Source organism: Tiliqua scincoides, chromosome 3 (assembly GCF_035046505.1).
Source record: "Tiliqua scincoides isolate rTilSci1 chromosome 3, rTilSci1.hap2, whole genome shotgun sequence".
Taxonomy (NCBI): domain Eukaryota; kingdom Metazoa; phylum Chordata; class Lepidosauria; order Squamata; family Scincidae; genus Tiliqua; species Tiliqua scincoides.
Window position 1 is genome coordinate 184,512,967 of NC_089823.1, and position 18,546 is coordinate 184,531,512.

The following is an 18,546-nucleotide window of genomic DNA, read 5'->3' on the forward strand; positions in this document are numbered from 1 at the left end:
TGACTTTAATGGTTTCATTCACTTTTTGATGGGAAAATTGCCCATATAAAAGAGCTACGCTTTCTGCTAGGAGGCTGTTGTATCAATCTAAAACAAGAGCCAAATACCAGCACATGTGGCATTTGATTATCAAGTCTGTGTCATAGCAGCAGCTTGAGTGCAAACACTTCACTGTAATGGCACAATAACCCAACTAAATAGAGATAGTTGTCCAGTGGACCATAGTGTGGCAGCTGAGAAACAAACAAGGTGGTACTATTAAAATTGAAGAAGCTGTTCTGCTTTGCATGAAAACATTGCCTCAAGGGAATATGGTCCAAGGGACCATCCTCAAGGGAATATGGTGCTGAAGTGTCCCAGTGTTTGCATTCCAAAGATTCAAATTACCCCCTGCCAGTATTCCTCTGCTTTCTTGTACTATCTCATCATTAACCAACCAGGGATGAACCTGGTAGACTCTCAACAGTGCCTCAGCCGAAGTCACCATTTTAATTCCCCATCACAGTGCAGCATGTAGGGAATTAAAATGTCACTTCCAGTCAACACCCTGCTGAAAGGCTATCACTGTTTCAGCAACTGCTGCCACTCACCTCTATCTAGTAAATCCACAGGAGGCCCATAAGCATAGGACAGGACTCACCAGCTTGCACTTTCTCAAAGCCCCCTGAAACTTGGAACTGGCTCTGGTACTACCTGTTAGACTAGTCAAATCCTGGCTATTTGGTAACCAGTCTAATCTGAAAGGGAGTTTGCTCATGAAATTGAATCAAGTAAAATAAATGTTCGAATATGCCTCTCCCCACTCTGTGCTGTTTTGGTGTTAAGGTTCTGTGAGGCATGAAAGTACCCATTTCTCAAGGCCATTTTAAAAATTGGTGTCTGCTTGCATTTCAGTAATTCTGCAATACGTTTGGGGTACAACAGCTTCTTTTCCTCAGTGAATGGATTTTATTGACAGTCCCCAGTTGTTCTAGCGTGACAACGTAGATGGCCCCCACACTAGGGAGTGGTATTGCACCTCCCAAGCCTTCAGACAAGAGTATATCCAAATATGCTGAATCGAAAGGGCAAAAGGGAGGGAGAGAGTCTCGTTAATTGTTAATTATTCTTTTTTATTATTACTGTTATCCAAGACCTTTAAAAATTATGATTTAGTCTCCACTGTAATTAGGTTAAAATCCCTTTTGTATCGCAGCCTCATTTTCTCCTTAACAATCTGCTAAACAGCAAAGTGTTCTCTAGAAAGTACAAATCTCTTTATTAGCATGAGGACAAGCTGCCTTGTACAACACTAATGAATCTTTCATTGGTGCGTTCTGAATTCATTGCCGTTATATGCGGAATGGCTGGAATCCATTCATCTTTTCCCTCCGTGAGCCTTTGAGGATAGTCAAAGCTTCTCCAAGCCGAGGCATGGCTTGGCATGGTTTCCTTTTAACTGCACCAAAGGACTTGAATTTCTTTCCAGGATATTTCTTTCAGTCCTGAAGTGAATGCAGGTTGTTCTGAAGGCCAGGGCGCTGCTGCCACCAATATCCGCCCAATATTCCCGACACACCCCAACTAGCCCTGATTCCCCCCTCCCTGCCCATGGCCCGCTGCCTGCTGCACACGCACACTTTAACAGCCTGTCCTGCTGTTGGACCTATTCCATTTGCCCTCACTGCAGCAGCCCAGGTCTTCTGTTGATGAAACGTGAGTTCCGTCAGTGGAAGGCTCGGATAGCATTGGGCTGTAAGGCTGCAATGCTATGTCCACTTACATGGTAGTAAGCCCCACTGACTACAGTGGGGCTTACTTCTGAGTAAACATGTCTGGGATTGGGCTGTAAGGCTTTCTGTTGCTTGTGCTATGATCTCAGCACTCAGAGATCATGATGTCATCACAACCACATCATCACATGACCAAGTCAGATTTGACTACATGGCAACTTCAGGAAGGTCATCCTGAAGTCTCCTTGCCTCACTCTGACAGTTCTTGCCTCACTCTGTTCCTGCCTTACTCTGAATGGAAGAACATAAAATTCAGCTTCAGCTTTACAAGAAGACAGATCTTCAAAGTTCAAAGAAATAACATTATGGTTTGTATTCCAGTATTTACAGAAATATTCCATTTGTCAATCGAGGCAGCAGAAAAATTAGCATATGATCTTTTAACATAATGTGCAAGTGTGTCCATTTCAGCTATTTCTAAGACTCCTAATTAACCATTCTTTCTTAAATGAAAGTGTTGCAACTTTCCAGGGCCTTGCCAATACTAACCTGACAGCAATGTAGAGATTATAGATAAGTAGCTTTAATAACTGAAGGTGTCTCTAAGTAATATTATTCAGAAGCAAAATAGAGGGATCTATGTTAATCCTTATCCCTGTGACATGGTAGTCCCTTTGACATCCCTGTGACTTACCAACAACAAGCAAGCAGAAGACCTATCCCTGGTTACAATACCACCAAAGATGAAGAAAGTCTGTACTGTATGCATATAGATCCAGACTATGTAAAGAGAATTATATTGAAAATGTTATTTAACCTAGCAGGGGTCGTAGATCACCTACACAACACTTTTTAATGGCCTTATGTAATTCATAACATACTGGTCAGGTTTTAATCAGATTGTGAATATTAATTTAAACAGACTCAGAAATAATAACTTTGAGATCTTTTATCCTAAGCAATTTTGAGAAGTCTTACCTTGTATCTAAATTCTGTATTCATTTATAAAATAATGCTCCTTTACACGATAATCTATGGTCTAATATCCAATCTCCTCTAATAGTAAGTGTAAATAATCTAGAAAGTGTAAATAATCTAGAAAAATAATCATGATTGCTCCACTATCACTTCTGACTAGCTGGGAGCCCTGCAGATGTTCGCGCAAGGCTCCCCGCACCTCCAACAGGCTTCTGCAGGGACTGGTGAGTGGATCCCAGTCCCTGCAGCCCTCCTGAGCAGCGAGATCCTGGGGATTGTGTTGCTGCCTTCCCCCCCCCCACTGCCTCCCCCCGCCCCTGCAAGAACTTACAGCTAGAGAGTTTGAAAACTGCTGCCATAGACAAAGTTGGCCTCTTGTTGACCCTTGTGTATCCTCAGCTATGATCCTTTGAATAAATTCAAAGGCAGCCCTGAGTGCTCCTGCTAAGCTGTCACTTCTTCTGCTTCAGGAAAAATTCCGAAACTTTACCACCCCTCCCCCGACCTTGATGGATACATAATGGGGACAAAAGGTAATATAACACAAAGGTAAAAATGAATTTGTTACATTTTGATGCAAGCCAAAATGGATACCAGATAAGAATAGGGACCAATTCACAATGGCAAACACATAATGGTGATCATACTGTCATTCGTGTATGTTAATTGTGCAACTAGAAAGGGACAATTACTTTCTGTAGTGGGAAAGATAACCCCATTTTCAATGGAGTCTGAATTCAACGATTAAATAATTACACTGAGAATTTACTGAAATCTCAGCATAATTATTCATGTAAAATGCTCTCTCTCTCTCTCTCTCTCTCTCTCTCTCTCTCTCTCTCTCTCTCTCTCTCTCTCTCTCTCTCTCTGGATTTTATTTCTCAAATAAGAAGCTTCATATAAGTTATATACATAACAACATGAAGCTATAGGAAGCCTCTACATTGGCGTCACTGACTCCACTCTTATTCCTCCTCCGATGGGGGTAGGTCCACATCATAAGGACTAATGAATGACATTGTTGGGAAATTACTCAGTGGCAATTATTCCATAGCCAGTGTCCTTTATTTATGGCAGTGGTCGGGGAACAGGGGTAAATTACCCCAAATGGGGTAAAAGTGAAAATCTGGGGGTAATGAGGAGGTTGCGCGGTGAGCGGAAGGGAGCAGGCGATACACTCAGGCTGTATCCACAGCCTGCGTGTATCGCAGCCGCCCGCTCTCTCCGCTCTGTGCGGGAGACTGGAGCTGCCCGGCGCTGTAGTGATGATGTCATCACACAGCGCCGGGCCGTCAGTGTCTCCCGCCGAGCGGACAGAGCGGGAGGAAGAAGAAAAGCCGCGCCGACCGACGTGGGATCGAGGTAAGGTGAGTATTGTTTATTTATTTTTATTGGGGGCATCGTTGGGCTAACTATACTGGGGGGATCACCGGGCTACTAACTACCTATACTGGGGGGGTCATCTGGCTACTGACTACCTATACTGGGGGGATCACCGGGCTACTAACTACCTATACTGGGGGGTCATCTGGCTACTGACTACCTATACTGGGGGATCACCGGGCTACTAACTACCTATACTGGGGGGGTCATCTGGCTACTAACTACCTATACTGGGGGGATCACCGGGCTACTAACTACCTATACTGGGGGGTCATCTGGCTACTGACTACCTATACTGGGGGATCACCGGGCTACTAACTACCTATACTGGGGGGGGTCATCTGGCTACTGACTACCTATACTGGGGGGATCACCGGGCTACTAACTACCTATACTGGGGGGTCATCTGGCTACTGACTACCTATACTGGGGGATCACCGGGCTACTAACTACCTATACTGGGGGGTCATCTGGCTACTGACTACCTATACTGGGGGGTCATCTGGCTTGCGAACAAGGATTTTCCACTCTTACGAACATAAAAACAAAGACAAGAAATCGATTGGACCCGGAAGACTGTATCCATATTGCTCTGACATCAAAATGTCCCAATATTGATGATCTCGTATCCAAGATGAAGCAACATCATTTCTCCAAAACCTGAAGTTTTCAAGTAAGTTGAAGCTTTCAAAGTAATTTTAAATACAGTATTTGAATTCAAAATGTTATTGGATGTATGATTTCCTTACTTTCAAATCAAGGGGGTAACGTCTGCGTTTATAAATTTTTTGGGGGGTAAGAGGTAAAAAAGTTCCCTGACCCCTGATTTATGGCATGTATTGGAATCACGGAAGATCTGGTGAGGAGATAGAATGTGGTGTCTGCAGTGGCCCCTTTAAGAGTGGCCTGGGCTTTCAGCAAAGGGTGTGCTGCACAGCAGCAGCCACTAGAGGCAATGAGGTCCTGAGGGATATAAGGAACACCTGAGGCAGGAAGGGTTTGTGGGTTGTAGAAGGAGTGCAGGTTGGAGGAGATGGGACTGACTGGGCTTATGGATGCTGGACTTCAGCTTGGCAACTCTGACTAATTTGACTGACTTACCTGGAATCTGACCTTGGACTGTGACTCAGTTTATTTACTTTGGACTTTGGCCTGGATACTCTGACTGACTTTGTGGCCTATTGGACTGTTGACTTATGGCTCTGCCTTGCGGACTGACCTTCTGGCTGATTGATTATTTGGCTCACTGACTGGCGGACTACTTGAACAGGCTGCGGAAAGCTGGGGAGCTAAGGTGTGCTGCTATACCTGGAAGGATTGCTGCCTTAGGAACTGGGTCCCTGCAGTTTAAACAGGCAAGCTACCCTGGTGGTGGAGTCTAGCAGTACTGCAGTAGAGAACTGGGGCCATTGTTGGGGGAAAGAAAGAGGTGCTAATTAGCTTAGAGTGCACACTCGTAAGTTCCCTAAGTAAGGCTTGGATTGGGAATCTGGCAGAACATGGCATCAAAAGTGAGAATACAGCAAGTGTTCGTTGCTCCCTCAAGTGGAAGTCAAAATAGAGCTCACCAGCCTTTGCTTCCTCATCAGCCTATCACGAGGATGATCACCATCCTGGTCTCTTATTCCTGGATAAGACTGGTCTTGGGTCTATTCATTACTGGCCCCTGGTTCCAATGTTGTGTTCTGGTCCCACTTCCTGTCATAAGAACAGCCCCACTGGATCAGGCCATAGGCCCATCTAGTCCAGCTTCCTGTATCTCACAGCGGCCCACCAAATGCCCCAGGGAGCACACCAGATAAAAAGAGACCTCATCCTGGTGCCCTCCCTTGCATCTGGCATTCTGACATAACCCATTTCTAAAATCAGGAGGTTGCGCATACACATCATGGCTTGTACCCCATAATGGATTTTTCCTCCAGAAACTTGTCCAATCCCCTTTTAAAGGTGTCTATGCTAGACGCCAGCACCACATCCTGTGGCAACAGGCTCCTGTTTCTTTCTTCCTTGGTCCAGCCCTGGTTCCTAGCTCTCTCCTGCCTCTGTCTTTCTCCTGTCTTGTTCTTCCTTACCCCGATGCCCAAGGTGGCCCCCAGCTTCAGGCGCTCCGTGCAACTTCCTGAGCCAATTTCAGCCCAGGCTCCTCTTCTCTCCCCCCCCCCGTCTCTTCTTGCCTGTCACCTGCAGATTTTTTCTCCTTCATGGCTTCCTCTCCTTCCTATCATATCTCCTGTCCTCCAAAGTTGCTCCCAGACCTCTTGTCTCTCACTCTGCCCTCTGCTCTTTCCCCACTGTTTTTCCTGATTCCCCCTTCACTTCTCATTCCTCTCCTTTCCACTCTCTTCCCACTCTACTTTCCACTGCTGGGCTCTACCTCTATCCCTCCCCCCTTCCCCAGTCTTCCTTCCAGCCTTTCCCCACCCTCTTGTAACTGGCGTCGGCTGTCTTGTGGCTTAAAGCTGGCTTATGCTGTGGCATGCCATTCATTCCCCAGATACTCTCCTGAGGCCACAGCAACAATGGGTGGTCACACAGGATTATCTCCTATTGCAAATCAGCATCTCCAGATTGATCAGAGCACCCTCCAGATTGCTTTGTACTGCCAAAACAGGGTGCTTTAGAATATTAAACTGAAATAAATTTAGGGAATCTCACTAGATTGAGGCCGCCTACTTTCATGTTGCCTAAGCAGTGCATGGGCTGATATCTTAACCATCCATAGTGGTCTAGGCCCAACTCTACCTTTTTCAATATTTCCATTCACACCTTTAAAACCATCTTCCCTTCTCTCCAGACTTTTTAATAAATTTGGCAAAGGGACCACAAATACAGCTGGGCACTCCAAAAGCAAAGGTACTACAGGATATGGCACTGATGACCATTTAAATATGCAGTGTCATCTGTGCTTAAAAACCAGTGACCTGGAAAAGTCCTTTATTGCTGCAGATTACAATAATTCAGTTAAGCTCTCAAATTGAAGTGCTGACCTTGTGTCCTACTAAATGTCTTCAGATATTAGCTTGTGAGGTTAAAGTTGATGTCTTGGCTAGTTATTTCCTGGTTTTCTGAATGTCATGCTTGAGGTCTTAACTTCAATCAGGTATCCTTCTCAACATCTTGCACCAAGATTTGCATATGCCCTTGCTAGTATGGACTGCATTTTTTTCAGGTGAATGATCAAGTTCCTCTGTATACATTCATTGTGAGTGCTACATTATTTGACCCTCATCCATTTTTAAAATTTATATGAAGTTCTCTACTGGGATGAGCATAACAAGCAAGTTTCCATTCCTTTCAAACTGTCTCTTGTGGTAGGTACAGGGCTACGCCATAAGTAACAGAATAATGGCCCAATTGTATCCCCTTCCCCCACTGGTATAACTAGTGCTGCACCAGCAGAGGCTGCTTTTACAAAGCAGCTACTACTGATGTGTTCTGCAGGCCTGCTGGCCGGGAGAACAGAGTGGCCTCCTGCATGCCAGCTGGCATATGAAGACCTGCCAGAGTAGGTAAGCCCATGCAGGACATTAGAGGAAAGCGAGGAGTGGGGTTGAATGGAGCAGGGGTGGGCAAAACAGGGGAGGGGATGGATGGAATAGTGGGAAGGAGGGTGGGTCAGGCTAAGGATGGGGACAGGATCAATGGCAGTGGTGCACACTGAATCCTGAGCCCCTTCTTGGGCCTGATCTGCCTTCCTGGGTCAACTTGGACTTGCACTGTCCGTTATGGTAGTTTCTTCCTCTAATAGAGACACTCCATCTGGTTTTGTGAGGTTTTTCCCTCTTGAAGAGCCTCTTGGTAGCTGACCTCACCTTCAAAGGAACTACTTTCCTCTGGAGAAGGGGAAATCTTTCTAAAAGGGCACCTTTATAAGTGAGGTAGAGCTGCAGAGGACCAGAAACCTGAGCCAGGTGCCCCCTCCAGTCCTGGTAGTAATGCTGCCTGATGAGGAAGTGAAATTATTCAGTGCGCATAAAAATGCCAAAAGATCCAAGCCGAAGCTTTCACAGTTTCTTTTGACAACAGTTGAAACATTTGAGGTGCGTTCTTATCCAATTGTGGAGTATTGTATCCTCCAAATTAATATCTTCCCTTGGAATCAGTAATTATCTGTGAAACTAGGAATTTGAGCAGATGTGCCTGTAGTATAATCAAGGAAAGCGAGATGGGTCCCTCCTGATCCTCCATATGCTGCTTTTCTGCTTTGCTCTTCCCACATTGAGGCCCCTGCAAATCTCGCCAGTTAATGCGAAGTAATTGGTGGAATTTTGTTGCCGTCGGCTTTGGCCTTTGAGCCATTGTCGGAAATTATGACTTAATCCCCTACATGCAGAGAAATTCAGAAATGTGCATAAATGGCAAAAACACAGCGGAGAGAAAAGAAAATGAAAAAGCCCTCAAAGATAACAGTATGTGCAACAGTAATTTATGCATTTGCTTCTTTGCTCCCTGATTGCTTCCCAGTCTCATCTGGGCCTTGCACTGATCAGTGTAAGGCTGGGGCTGCTAGTGTGGCAGCTGCTGTGACACCACATGAACCAGGACCACTAGTGCAAAGGGCTGGTGGCTCCATGTGTACACCAGTGAAGTGACAAGTTCCTGCCAGAGCAAGTAAATCAGTGGAAGGAGCATTCAGGGAAGGATCTTGGTGGGGATTGGGTCAGGCTAGGAGCTGTTGACTGACCAGAGACAAATATCAACCACGGTGATGATGCTGATATTTTATGCCCCCAGTCCTGGCCCAACACGCACCCTTGGACCTACTTGGATTTATACCCGCAAAAGAGCAGGCATGGATCTGAAGGGGCTCATTGTGGACCATGCTACAGCTGAGTAGGTAAATTACAAGTTCTTTGCTTATCTCTCTGCCACTGCCTGGTCCCTAGCAGGTCCCTAGCATGCAGCTGAAGCTGCAGCAGCACTGCTCTGGGCTGGCCTTGGATAAGATTGAGCCATTAGCCAAGCTTTTGAGATGGATTATGCCTTTCGGTCAATGTTACATAGAGCTTTGGAGATGTAGGTACTCTTGTTCAAAAACGTCTGAGGAGCTGTCTTTTTCACTAGTGGCTGGTGAGGTGGTTTGCTAGAAGGGATCGCCTTCCACTGCTGCAGAATGAGTGAGGGGAAAAAGGGTTAGAACATCTCTGATGGCAACTTTGAGAGGCAGCAGTGCAAACAGGGTGTCTCAGGGCCTGATTCTGACTGTTGCGTGCTCGCTCAGCGCCAGTGCGCAGTGTCGTAAATGTGCCATAAGGCACACCTGTGACACATTCTGCCCAGCCAACACAGGTACTGGCTCAGCACAAGTCAGTGCTGGGCAGAGGACGGGTGGTGGAGAGGGAAATGGAGGTGTGGGGGGAGGCAGGGGAGGTGTTCTGGGGCAGGGGAAGGATGGCGGGGGAGGGAGCGGGGCAGGAGGGGGCAGGGACTGGTGGAGCTCAGCTCCACTCTCTCTGAAGCCCTGCTTTGGGACTCTCAGCTCGACACAGAACTCCATTGCTCTGCACCAGCTAAATAGCTGGTTGAAGTCGAGTAACCCCATTGCGAGGCTATTTTCCTTATGTGGGGGAAGGGAACAAATGCCCCCTTCCCCTGAAGAGCCAGCGGCATCTGTCTGGCATGTTTAGGATGCTGCAGCAGCCATTTTGGCACCATGGCAGCCCAGTGTGCCAGGCAGCTCAGGCTACCCAGCAGCACTGTGAAGGTTAAAACTGTTGATTGGCTAGCAGTTTTGACATCGACAAGGCAGTTGATGTCAATGGGGTTGATAAATACATGATTTAAATACATGATTTTCTAGTACTCCCCATCAGAAGGTGATCAGTTCATGAACCCAGAAAGCTCAGGCATCACATGGAATCTTGCGAAAGCTTAGAAAACGGTCACAGACATAAATTGTTCATGAATACAGCTATTTATTTTTCATAGCTAGGGCTTATCTGTAAGCATTCATGCTTACATTCATGCTTACCTAGCAACAAGATCATTTGGTGAGAGCAATCTATAGCTTTGATGGTGGAGAGAGGCAGGAAGGTGGTGTTGAGTTTTTTTCCTTGTTGTGGTATTAATCCAGCAATGTGTACTGGTAATTCTCCTGCTTCAGTGAGGTGCTGTTTATGTCTTTTTTTAAGAAGCTCTTTGGACATCATCTTGAGTCTGTTAACCTTCCAGTTTAGCTTGATATTAGGATGAGGAAGGGATGCTGACACATATGGAGAGGGTGGTCTTGATGTGGGTATCCGTAACATTGGTAGGCATTGTTTTAGATGCTAACCATCTCAGGGTCCCTCCTCTTTGTCCTATTGGTCACAGTCCTTCTTGGAGCATGAGCTACCATGGAGCAACAGATGTGCTGGTGCAGCACTTTTCTGGATTATGCATCTTTAGAAATTTTAGTGGTTTCTAAACACAATTTTTGAAGATGCTGTCATCAGTTTAGGGCAGTGGTTCCCAAACTATGTGCTGTGGCACCTTGGGGCACTACAGTGCACACGCGAGTGCCACAAGATGTCCCTGAACGCTCTCCCTCCTGGTTTTCCTGAGTGCCAACGTGTGGGATCTCATGAGATTTGGGCACTGCCATCTTGGATATCATGAGATTTGGGCACCACCGTCTTGGATTTTGTGAGATTTGGGCACCACTATTTTAGATTGCAGAAGGTCTCATGATATTTGGGTGACATCATCTTGGATCTTGTAACATTTGCAGGGGTGCCATGACCCCGATAAGTTTGGGAACAGTAGTTATTGTGATTCAGCCTCCATCTGAAATGGAAGTGACTATGGACTGTTTACTCCAAAGGAAATAGTTTCTCTCTCACACACACGCACGCATGCACATGCAAATGGCAGAATCTGACACCTTCCAGATAATAGTGAGACTACAAGTGGAGAATTTCAAGAGGAATGAATTTTAAAAGAAAGTACTAATTATTACAAGGATATTGCATTTTTAATATGCAGGAGATAGGGGCAAAAACTGTCAAAGGGCAGAGACATTCTCCTAGTCAGATGGCAGACAAAATTAAAAGGCTGTAGAACAGAAAGGCAACAGACGTTCTGAAGTGAACTCCCATGAAGCTTCAGCCGTTGAGTGCTGATCTCAGTGGAGTACTCTGGGAAGAAATTGTAGCATTACATTTGACCTCAGTGACACTGTCTTCTTTTGAATACATAGCACTCATTTTCAGTGAGGCAGTCTAGAATAATAGATAGGAGTCCATGCCCAAATCTAAACTTATTTCTTCCAGAAATGAGTTTTCGCTGGGAACATTTAAAGCAGAGGAAGTCTTACTGGAAAGCTCCAGTTTGCTTGCATAACACAATTATTTAAAAACTGACACCTGAACATGGCACATGAGAGTGCACTGAGCACTGCACAGATGAGGCTGAGCTGCAAATCAGTATTTTTCCTGTTTGAATCTTGTCTTCACCATGAACTCATAGACAGACTTTGACAAACCAAAGGCTGATGACCCCTTGGGCTTGAATTGCACAGTTTATCTCAAAGGTGGTCAGGCTTGGGATAGGTGGAGTGGAGCAATTCAGTTGTCTTGACCCACTTTCCAGGGGCTGATGTAGAAAACATGGAGTCATCACAAGGTGATCTGAAATTGGAGCCAGGATGGTAATGCCCAAGGGGAAACGTGACAGTGGCATCTGTCTCCTCTAGGGCAAGTGCCAGCACGGAAGGGGGTAGAATTCTATTGTAGATTCAAAAAGTGACTCATTTTATACCAACTCTGATCTTGTCTTATGTCATTTGTGAGGGGTACTTAAGTGATATACCATATTGTACAGCCAGGCCACCACCACAAGTGGCAAGTGGCTGCAGTGGTGTGCCAGTGGTTCCTCCACACCACCTAGCACTGGTAAGTCAGCTTAGGGGTTGGGGGGGGCTAGTGAGAAACGGAGAGGAGTTGGAGCACAATGGGCAGAAGGAGGCATAATCCTACTGGGCAGAGACCAAATCTCCTTCCTCTTATCCGCCTTCCAGGACTCCCCCACTGATGGCGCCAAAATAGCTACTGCTGCATCCAATGGAGGGGGAGGTGGATGTCACCTCTGGGTAAGGGTACAATCATTCCCACACCTGGGTGGGAATACCCAGGTCACCATAGCCTTCATGGTGTGGGCGAGGGGGTTCTACATGAAACTGCACTAGCTAAATATCTGGCACTAGCAAAATAACTGGACCCATGCTGCTGGATTGGGTCCATGAAGGGAATTATGGTTCAACCTGCCCCTTGCCCAGACCCAATCTGCTCATTCCTCACCCTTGTTCCACCCTCCCCCTGCTCCCATTCCACCCCTCCCACCTTACCTCCATTGTTTGCTTCACATGGTACCGGAGCATACTTTACAACTGGTGCCAACCACTTTACAGCAGTCAGGGGCAGTGGAAGAGGCTCGCCGGCAATAGATGGCCCAGGTGGGAGTTGGCCTTCAGTCATACACACACTTAGGGAAGCCTGACCATGTATTGGAAGCCCATATTTGTGGATATGCACACAACTCAATGTACTTGTTATCAGGCCATGCATTTGTTTATAAACATGTGCTGAAATAGGAATGAGTGACTCCAGTATTTTTTTTAAGAGTGAATCATCTCATTGTAACATCCCTGTCACTATGTGTCTGCCTCATGTCTATCGACTGTCATCTCTTTGAATCAAGTTGTGTGTGTGTGTGTGCTTTTACAGTATCCACAGCTTTGAGGCTGCTCCACAGAAGCTTCATAAGAGAAATTATTACAGGGGCATTCAACAGGCTATTGCAGTGGTTCCCAAACTTTTTCGACTGGCAGCTTCCTTGACCATTAGCCTTGGCTCCTCATTAGGGTTATAATCCTGTACATCAGTGGACCCACTTTTAGAATGAGAATCTGTTGGAACCCTCCAGTAATGATGTCATGACTGGAAGTGACATCATCAAGCAGGAAATTTTTTAACAATCCTAGCCTGCAATCCTACCCACACTTTCCCAGGAGTAAGTCCCATTTACTATCATTGTTAAAAGCATGTGCATAGTAGCCTGTTTAAAGTACTGATATTAACATTGCCCCAATGCAGTCACATGCCGTGGTAGCATGATGTCTAATATATTAAAAATTGAATATTGAAATGAATGGGGACCCACCTGAAAGCAGCTCATGACCCACCTAGTGGGGCCTGACCCACAATTTGAGAAACTCTGTATACATTGTATAGAGCAGTAAGTTTTGTATGAGGGTTCCCCGGCTCCTCTGGCTGGTTCCCGCAGTTCCCCAGGCAGCCACGGCTCACAGTTTGAGAACCACTGGGCTTTTGTATGGTTTTTAAATGGTACTTTCAGTATGATGCAAACTGCTTTGGACCTTTCAGAAAAATGGTATAGAAATATTGTGATTAAGACGTAAATAACATTCTGTGTTTTATATGTCAAAACCAGATGGTACAAAATTGCAACGAGTATAACGAATTTGATGTCTTTCATCCTTTTACATGATACATCTTTGGAAGCCATGCCTGTAAGACACTAATAAAGAGAACTCGATAGTATTGGCATGATAAAGTGAAAACTATTAATAAGAAAAGCAAGTCCATCGTGCTCATTAGAACGAAATGCAACAGTAAAAGAAATACGGGGGGGAGGGGGGGGAGAGAAGGGGAAGGAAGAGACATTATATTACAAGACCAATCCTTTCATTGAGTTCTTTTTTTCTTCTTTTGTTACTTGGTAATTAGTATAAATAATGCTGACTGTATTTAAATATTGTGGATAGGGGGGAAATAAAGTTGATGATAGCAAGCAGATGGATCATTTAATTTATTTTCCAATTACAGCTGACGCACTGGGTATAGAAATATGCAAATCATTTATTATTTTTATGGTCTTTTTACAGCTGTGTGTGTTGTTATAATAAATAAGTACATTACCTCATTAGGCCAGTACTGTAAAAGCCTTATAAGAAATAAATGTATTCTCTGAACACCTCTCTTTCCTCCCACTTGTTGTAAACCATTATGAGAATGAAGAGGTTAGGTTCATTCAAGACAAAGGTTGATCTCCGCAGATACTCATTAGGTAAGTATGCAATAATTGTGGAAAATGCACTGTGCAATCCTAACCATTCCTTTTACAAATCATAGGAAACGAATGCAGCAGACTGAGTAGAGCCTTCAGCAGTGGGTAAGGGGGAGACCTTGGGCGGTGCCCTTGGCATGATAATAGGGGCGTTACAAGTCCCTATTTTGGGTTCAAGCGCATGGTGTGAGCTGAGGGCAGTTTGCAGAAGCTAAGTAGGTCCAGGCCAATGGCATGGGGATGTCCACTGGGAGCTGTCAAGGCCAGCTTCAGATCTCCTTGCACTTGAGGCTGTGCACCATATGCTACTCCTTGCCCAGTGGCATGCAAGCCATTGCCACTTCTGTACCTTGGGTTCCCTGGACTCAAGAGGTGAACTTTCCACACTTTCTTCCCCTTCATTTGCTTTTATTTTCTGAATCCAGAGGGCAGATGGAAGAGCAGTAGAACATCTATTATCACTGTGGAAATGATCAGGCAGGCAGATGTGAGTACCCCTCCCCCCAAATCTGCAGCAGTTGCCTCTATCACCTGCTCTGTCACAATGGATCTTCCTGCCTGTACATCTGTGTGCTTCCCATTACACAGTGTAATGTACTACATTACACATTATAGTACACATAGCTGTGTACTACAAAGGCACCACTGTTGTCTAGCCTTCTCTCCTGGCAAGGACACCATGTTGAAAAGATGCACTGGTACTACTTCCTCTCACGCAGGGTAGTGGAGAGCAGAAAACAGAAAGCAATGTGCATTTTCATAGTTAGGTTGGAGAAGTGTCTCCATTTGTTTCTGCTACCTTTTGTGGGTTTTTCTTTTATTGAGTCAGACACTAAAAAAAATGTATTTGTTATTTTTCTCTCTCCAGGGCATAAATCTTCATTGCAAATAAACATTAGAGATGACAGATCAGCACTAAAATTCATTGTGTTTAAATTTCAAACTGTACATAAAGCAGCGCTTTGAGGTGTGAACCCCCCCTCCCTTGCATGCAGCAAGTCTTTGAGGCTGTAAAGTTTAAAGGCTATTATTTTTGCAGGCTGACAAATATTGTAGATATTTTTTTTTTCCCATTGAACACATATCCCAAACTGTGCAGTACACAATCACTTGGATGACCAAAAATAACTACATATATCACAAAACCTAGATGGATCAGAACACAGGCTGTGTTAGACACAAGCAAACTACTCAAGTAAAAAATCAACACAAATAATAGCAATTCTGAAGGGCACATGTGTGTAGAAATTGTTGTTTTTCAATTAAAATACATCTCAGGTGCAAGGAGAAAAGAGGAAAGTTTGAGTCCATGCTTATGTTCTTCTAAAAGAGAAAGCTGCAATATAGAGAAATGGGGTTCCCAGGGATGTACAGGTGGGACTGATTTGGCATCCACTGATTTGACTCACCACTGATACTGGGGTCCACCTTTAAATGCCTTGTAACAAGGGGAAAAAAGCACCAAAATCCAATCCCCTATCCTCATGCTGTTAAATATAATTTCATTCCAGTATACAGGTGTAATCTATTTGACTGTGAATTATTTATCCACATTTTTGTCTCAATGCACCTTGGGTGGGGGGAAAAATTAAGTGTCACTCACATCACACACTGTACCTTAAAACATTGTCAGAAGCCTCAATCGCCTCCATTTGTAGGCAGCTCCAAGAGTGAAAACATGGATGCGCCTCGCACAGGCACAGATGTAGCCCCTGGAGCTTGGAAGAGGTTTCCTCAAGTCGTGCCTGCTGCAGGGCGGGCACAGCAAACACAATAGAACCTTCCCCCATCGCACACAGTCGCCTTAAAGAGCCTTTTCTATGGCTCTTTCACTGTGAGCACCTGGCGCAGGCGCTGTAAACCCCACAGAAGCCCCCACCATCTGAGGCTCCGCAAACTTCGTGCGCAAGTGCAGAAGTTCCCACAGTCTCTGTAAAAGAGCTGTAGAAAAGGCTCTTTGATTGTGAGCGCCCGGTGCAGGCGCTGTAAACACCACAGAAGCCCTGTAAAGAGCCGTAGAAAAGGCTCATTAATATTGCACCCGCCTTGTGCGCTGCGCACAGCATAAGATATGGTGCAGTACACCCAATCCACAAAGTTCTGATCAAGCAGTCCCAAAGCAAGTTCCCCAAAAAGTTTTTAAAGTTACGCAAGCACCAAAAATGAAGCATCAACACACAGCATTTCCTTGTTGAAGCCCCCATCCCCCCCAAATGTTTTTTAAAAGTTACAGTATGCAAGGAGCATTTTTAAATAGCAGAACAAAATTCTGCATACAGTAGGGTACAGGTTCAAATGCAGCCTGCAATCCTATACACTTTCCTGGGAGTAAGCACCACTGAAGAAAATGTCATTTACTTCAGAGTAGACATGCACAGGGTTGTGCTGGCAGTCCCCAAACACTAAGGTGGAGGCAGTTTGGTAAACAGACAAAGCTCTGCCCACCAATTCACAACTCTTCTGTCTTGTGCTGGTGATTTTGCACAGAGATAGGCAGAAACCACACTGTGAAGGAACAGAAATGGCTTTTAAAAAGCAACCAAGTCCTGAAAGCAGTATCGGTACCACAAAGGGTACTTGAAGAGAAGAGGGCGCGTAAGGTGCTGACTCTTAGTGAGAAGATCAAAATCCTGGACATGCTGAAAAGTCCAGGACCTTCAACAGAGGTTCAGTGCAAAATTGGAAAAAAATTTAGCAACAGTTTGCATACTTTAATGAGGCACGTGACAGTACAGTATTTACAGTACAGTACATGTAAAACTAAACTGTTCATATTTTAAACACCTGCCTGTGGTCCTCTTCCTTTGTCCTGGGTGGTTTCTATTTAAATATAAATTTTTATAGGCTGCCCAAATGTTGGTTTAGGCTGCAGCACTATTTGCATATGTCTTAGTTAATTTGTGTATCCAAATGGTAGAATCTAACGTTATTTGCGTAACTTACGAATGTACTTACGCAAATTGTGTAAATTTACGCAATTTGCATAAAATTACAAAAAAAAAATGTCATTTCCAGTTCCGGTTTAGATCTACGCAAATTTTTTTAATCGCGGAGGTCTCAAGAACGGAACCCTCACAAATAATGAGTCTCAACCTGTATTCCATTATTCACCCCATCTAGTGGCTGAACACGGTATAGCGTCTATACTAATGCATTCTAATCCAACCCCTGGGGGCTGGGGATAAGAATAGGCCCTCAGTTTGGCTGTACTTGTCGTAAGAGGCGACTAAACAGCCACCGGGTAGATGGGACTCATCAGCCTGGGAAGGCAGCTCATCTGAGAGAAGGAAAACTCTGATCCCAAACCTCCACTGCCTTGTGGCTACATCCAGTTATGGAAAAGGCTTCAGGAGTCAACCTCGAGGCAAAATCCGGAGCCGGAGTCCCAGAGGCAGTTCATGGCTGAACACAGTCACGTTCTGGCAACTCCTGCGACGCCGCTGGAACCAACCGTATTGGCCTCTGCCTTTCCATTGGACCATTTCAGCGACGTGGAGAGGGGGGATTTGCTGCATGGGTAACAGCCTATCCTCCATACCTACTTTACCCAGGCTTCATGCACTGGAGAGGACACTCTGTTCCAGAACCACCATTCAGAGCGTGACACCATAGTCTTCCGAGACTGAAGGATGCCAACAAGGAATGCATTCTGGGTTGACAATTGGGGGCAAGAAAGCTGTAAGTGGGTCTTCAAAGCTATTTTTCCACTGATTTGGTATCCACTAATTTTTTTCCCCATTGGGGGTTCTGGAACGGGACAGGCATGACCTGGAGTGGGGAGGAGTGGAGCTCCAGGACTCCTACTGCAGGACTGGTTGATGTCATCAGCAACACCACTCAGATGCTGTCTTTGACACTTTTTTCAAAGATCTTTAGCCAAGAAGAACCATCAGGTTCAGCAGCAGGTAAATTTGCCTGGGGACAAATGTTAATATCTAGGCCAGGGGTGTCCAAAGTTTTTGGCAGGAGGGCCATATCGTCTCTCTGACACTGTGTCAGGGCCCGGGGGGGGGGGAGAATTAATTTACATTTAAAATTTGAAAAAAATTACATAAGTTTACATAAATGAATATATTAAAGATGAACTTATATGAATGAATGAAAATCTTGCAATAACTCAAGACCTATAAAAGGCCTTGCACAAAGCAAGGCTGGCCTTTCCTTTGCTGCTGCTACTGCATCACAGATATGAAACAACAAGCAGTGGAGGGAGCCCTCATCCCACAACTCACGCAAGAGGTGAAACAGTCACCCTCACGCTGAGAGCAGTTGCGTCAGGTCAGCATGGGCTCCAACAAATCTCTGGAGGGCTAGAGGCTCATTGGAAACTGGGGGCTCACTGAGGGCCTCATTGAGAGGTCTCGAGGGCCACAAGTGGCCCCAGGGCTGGGGTTTGGGCACCCCTGAT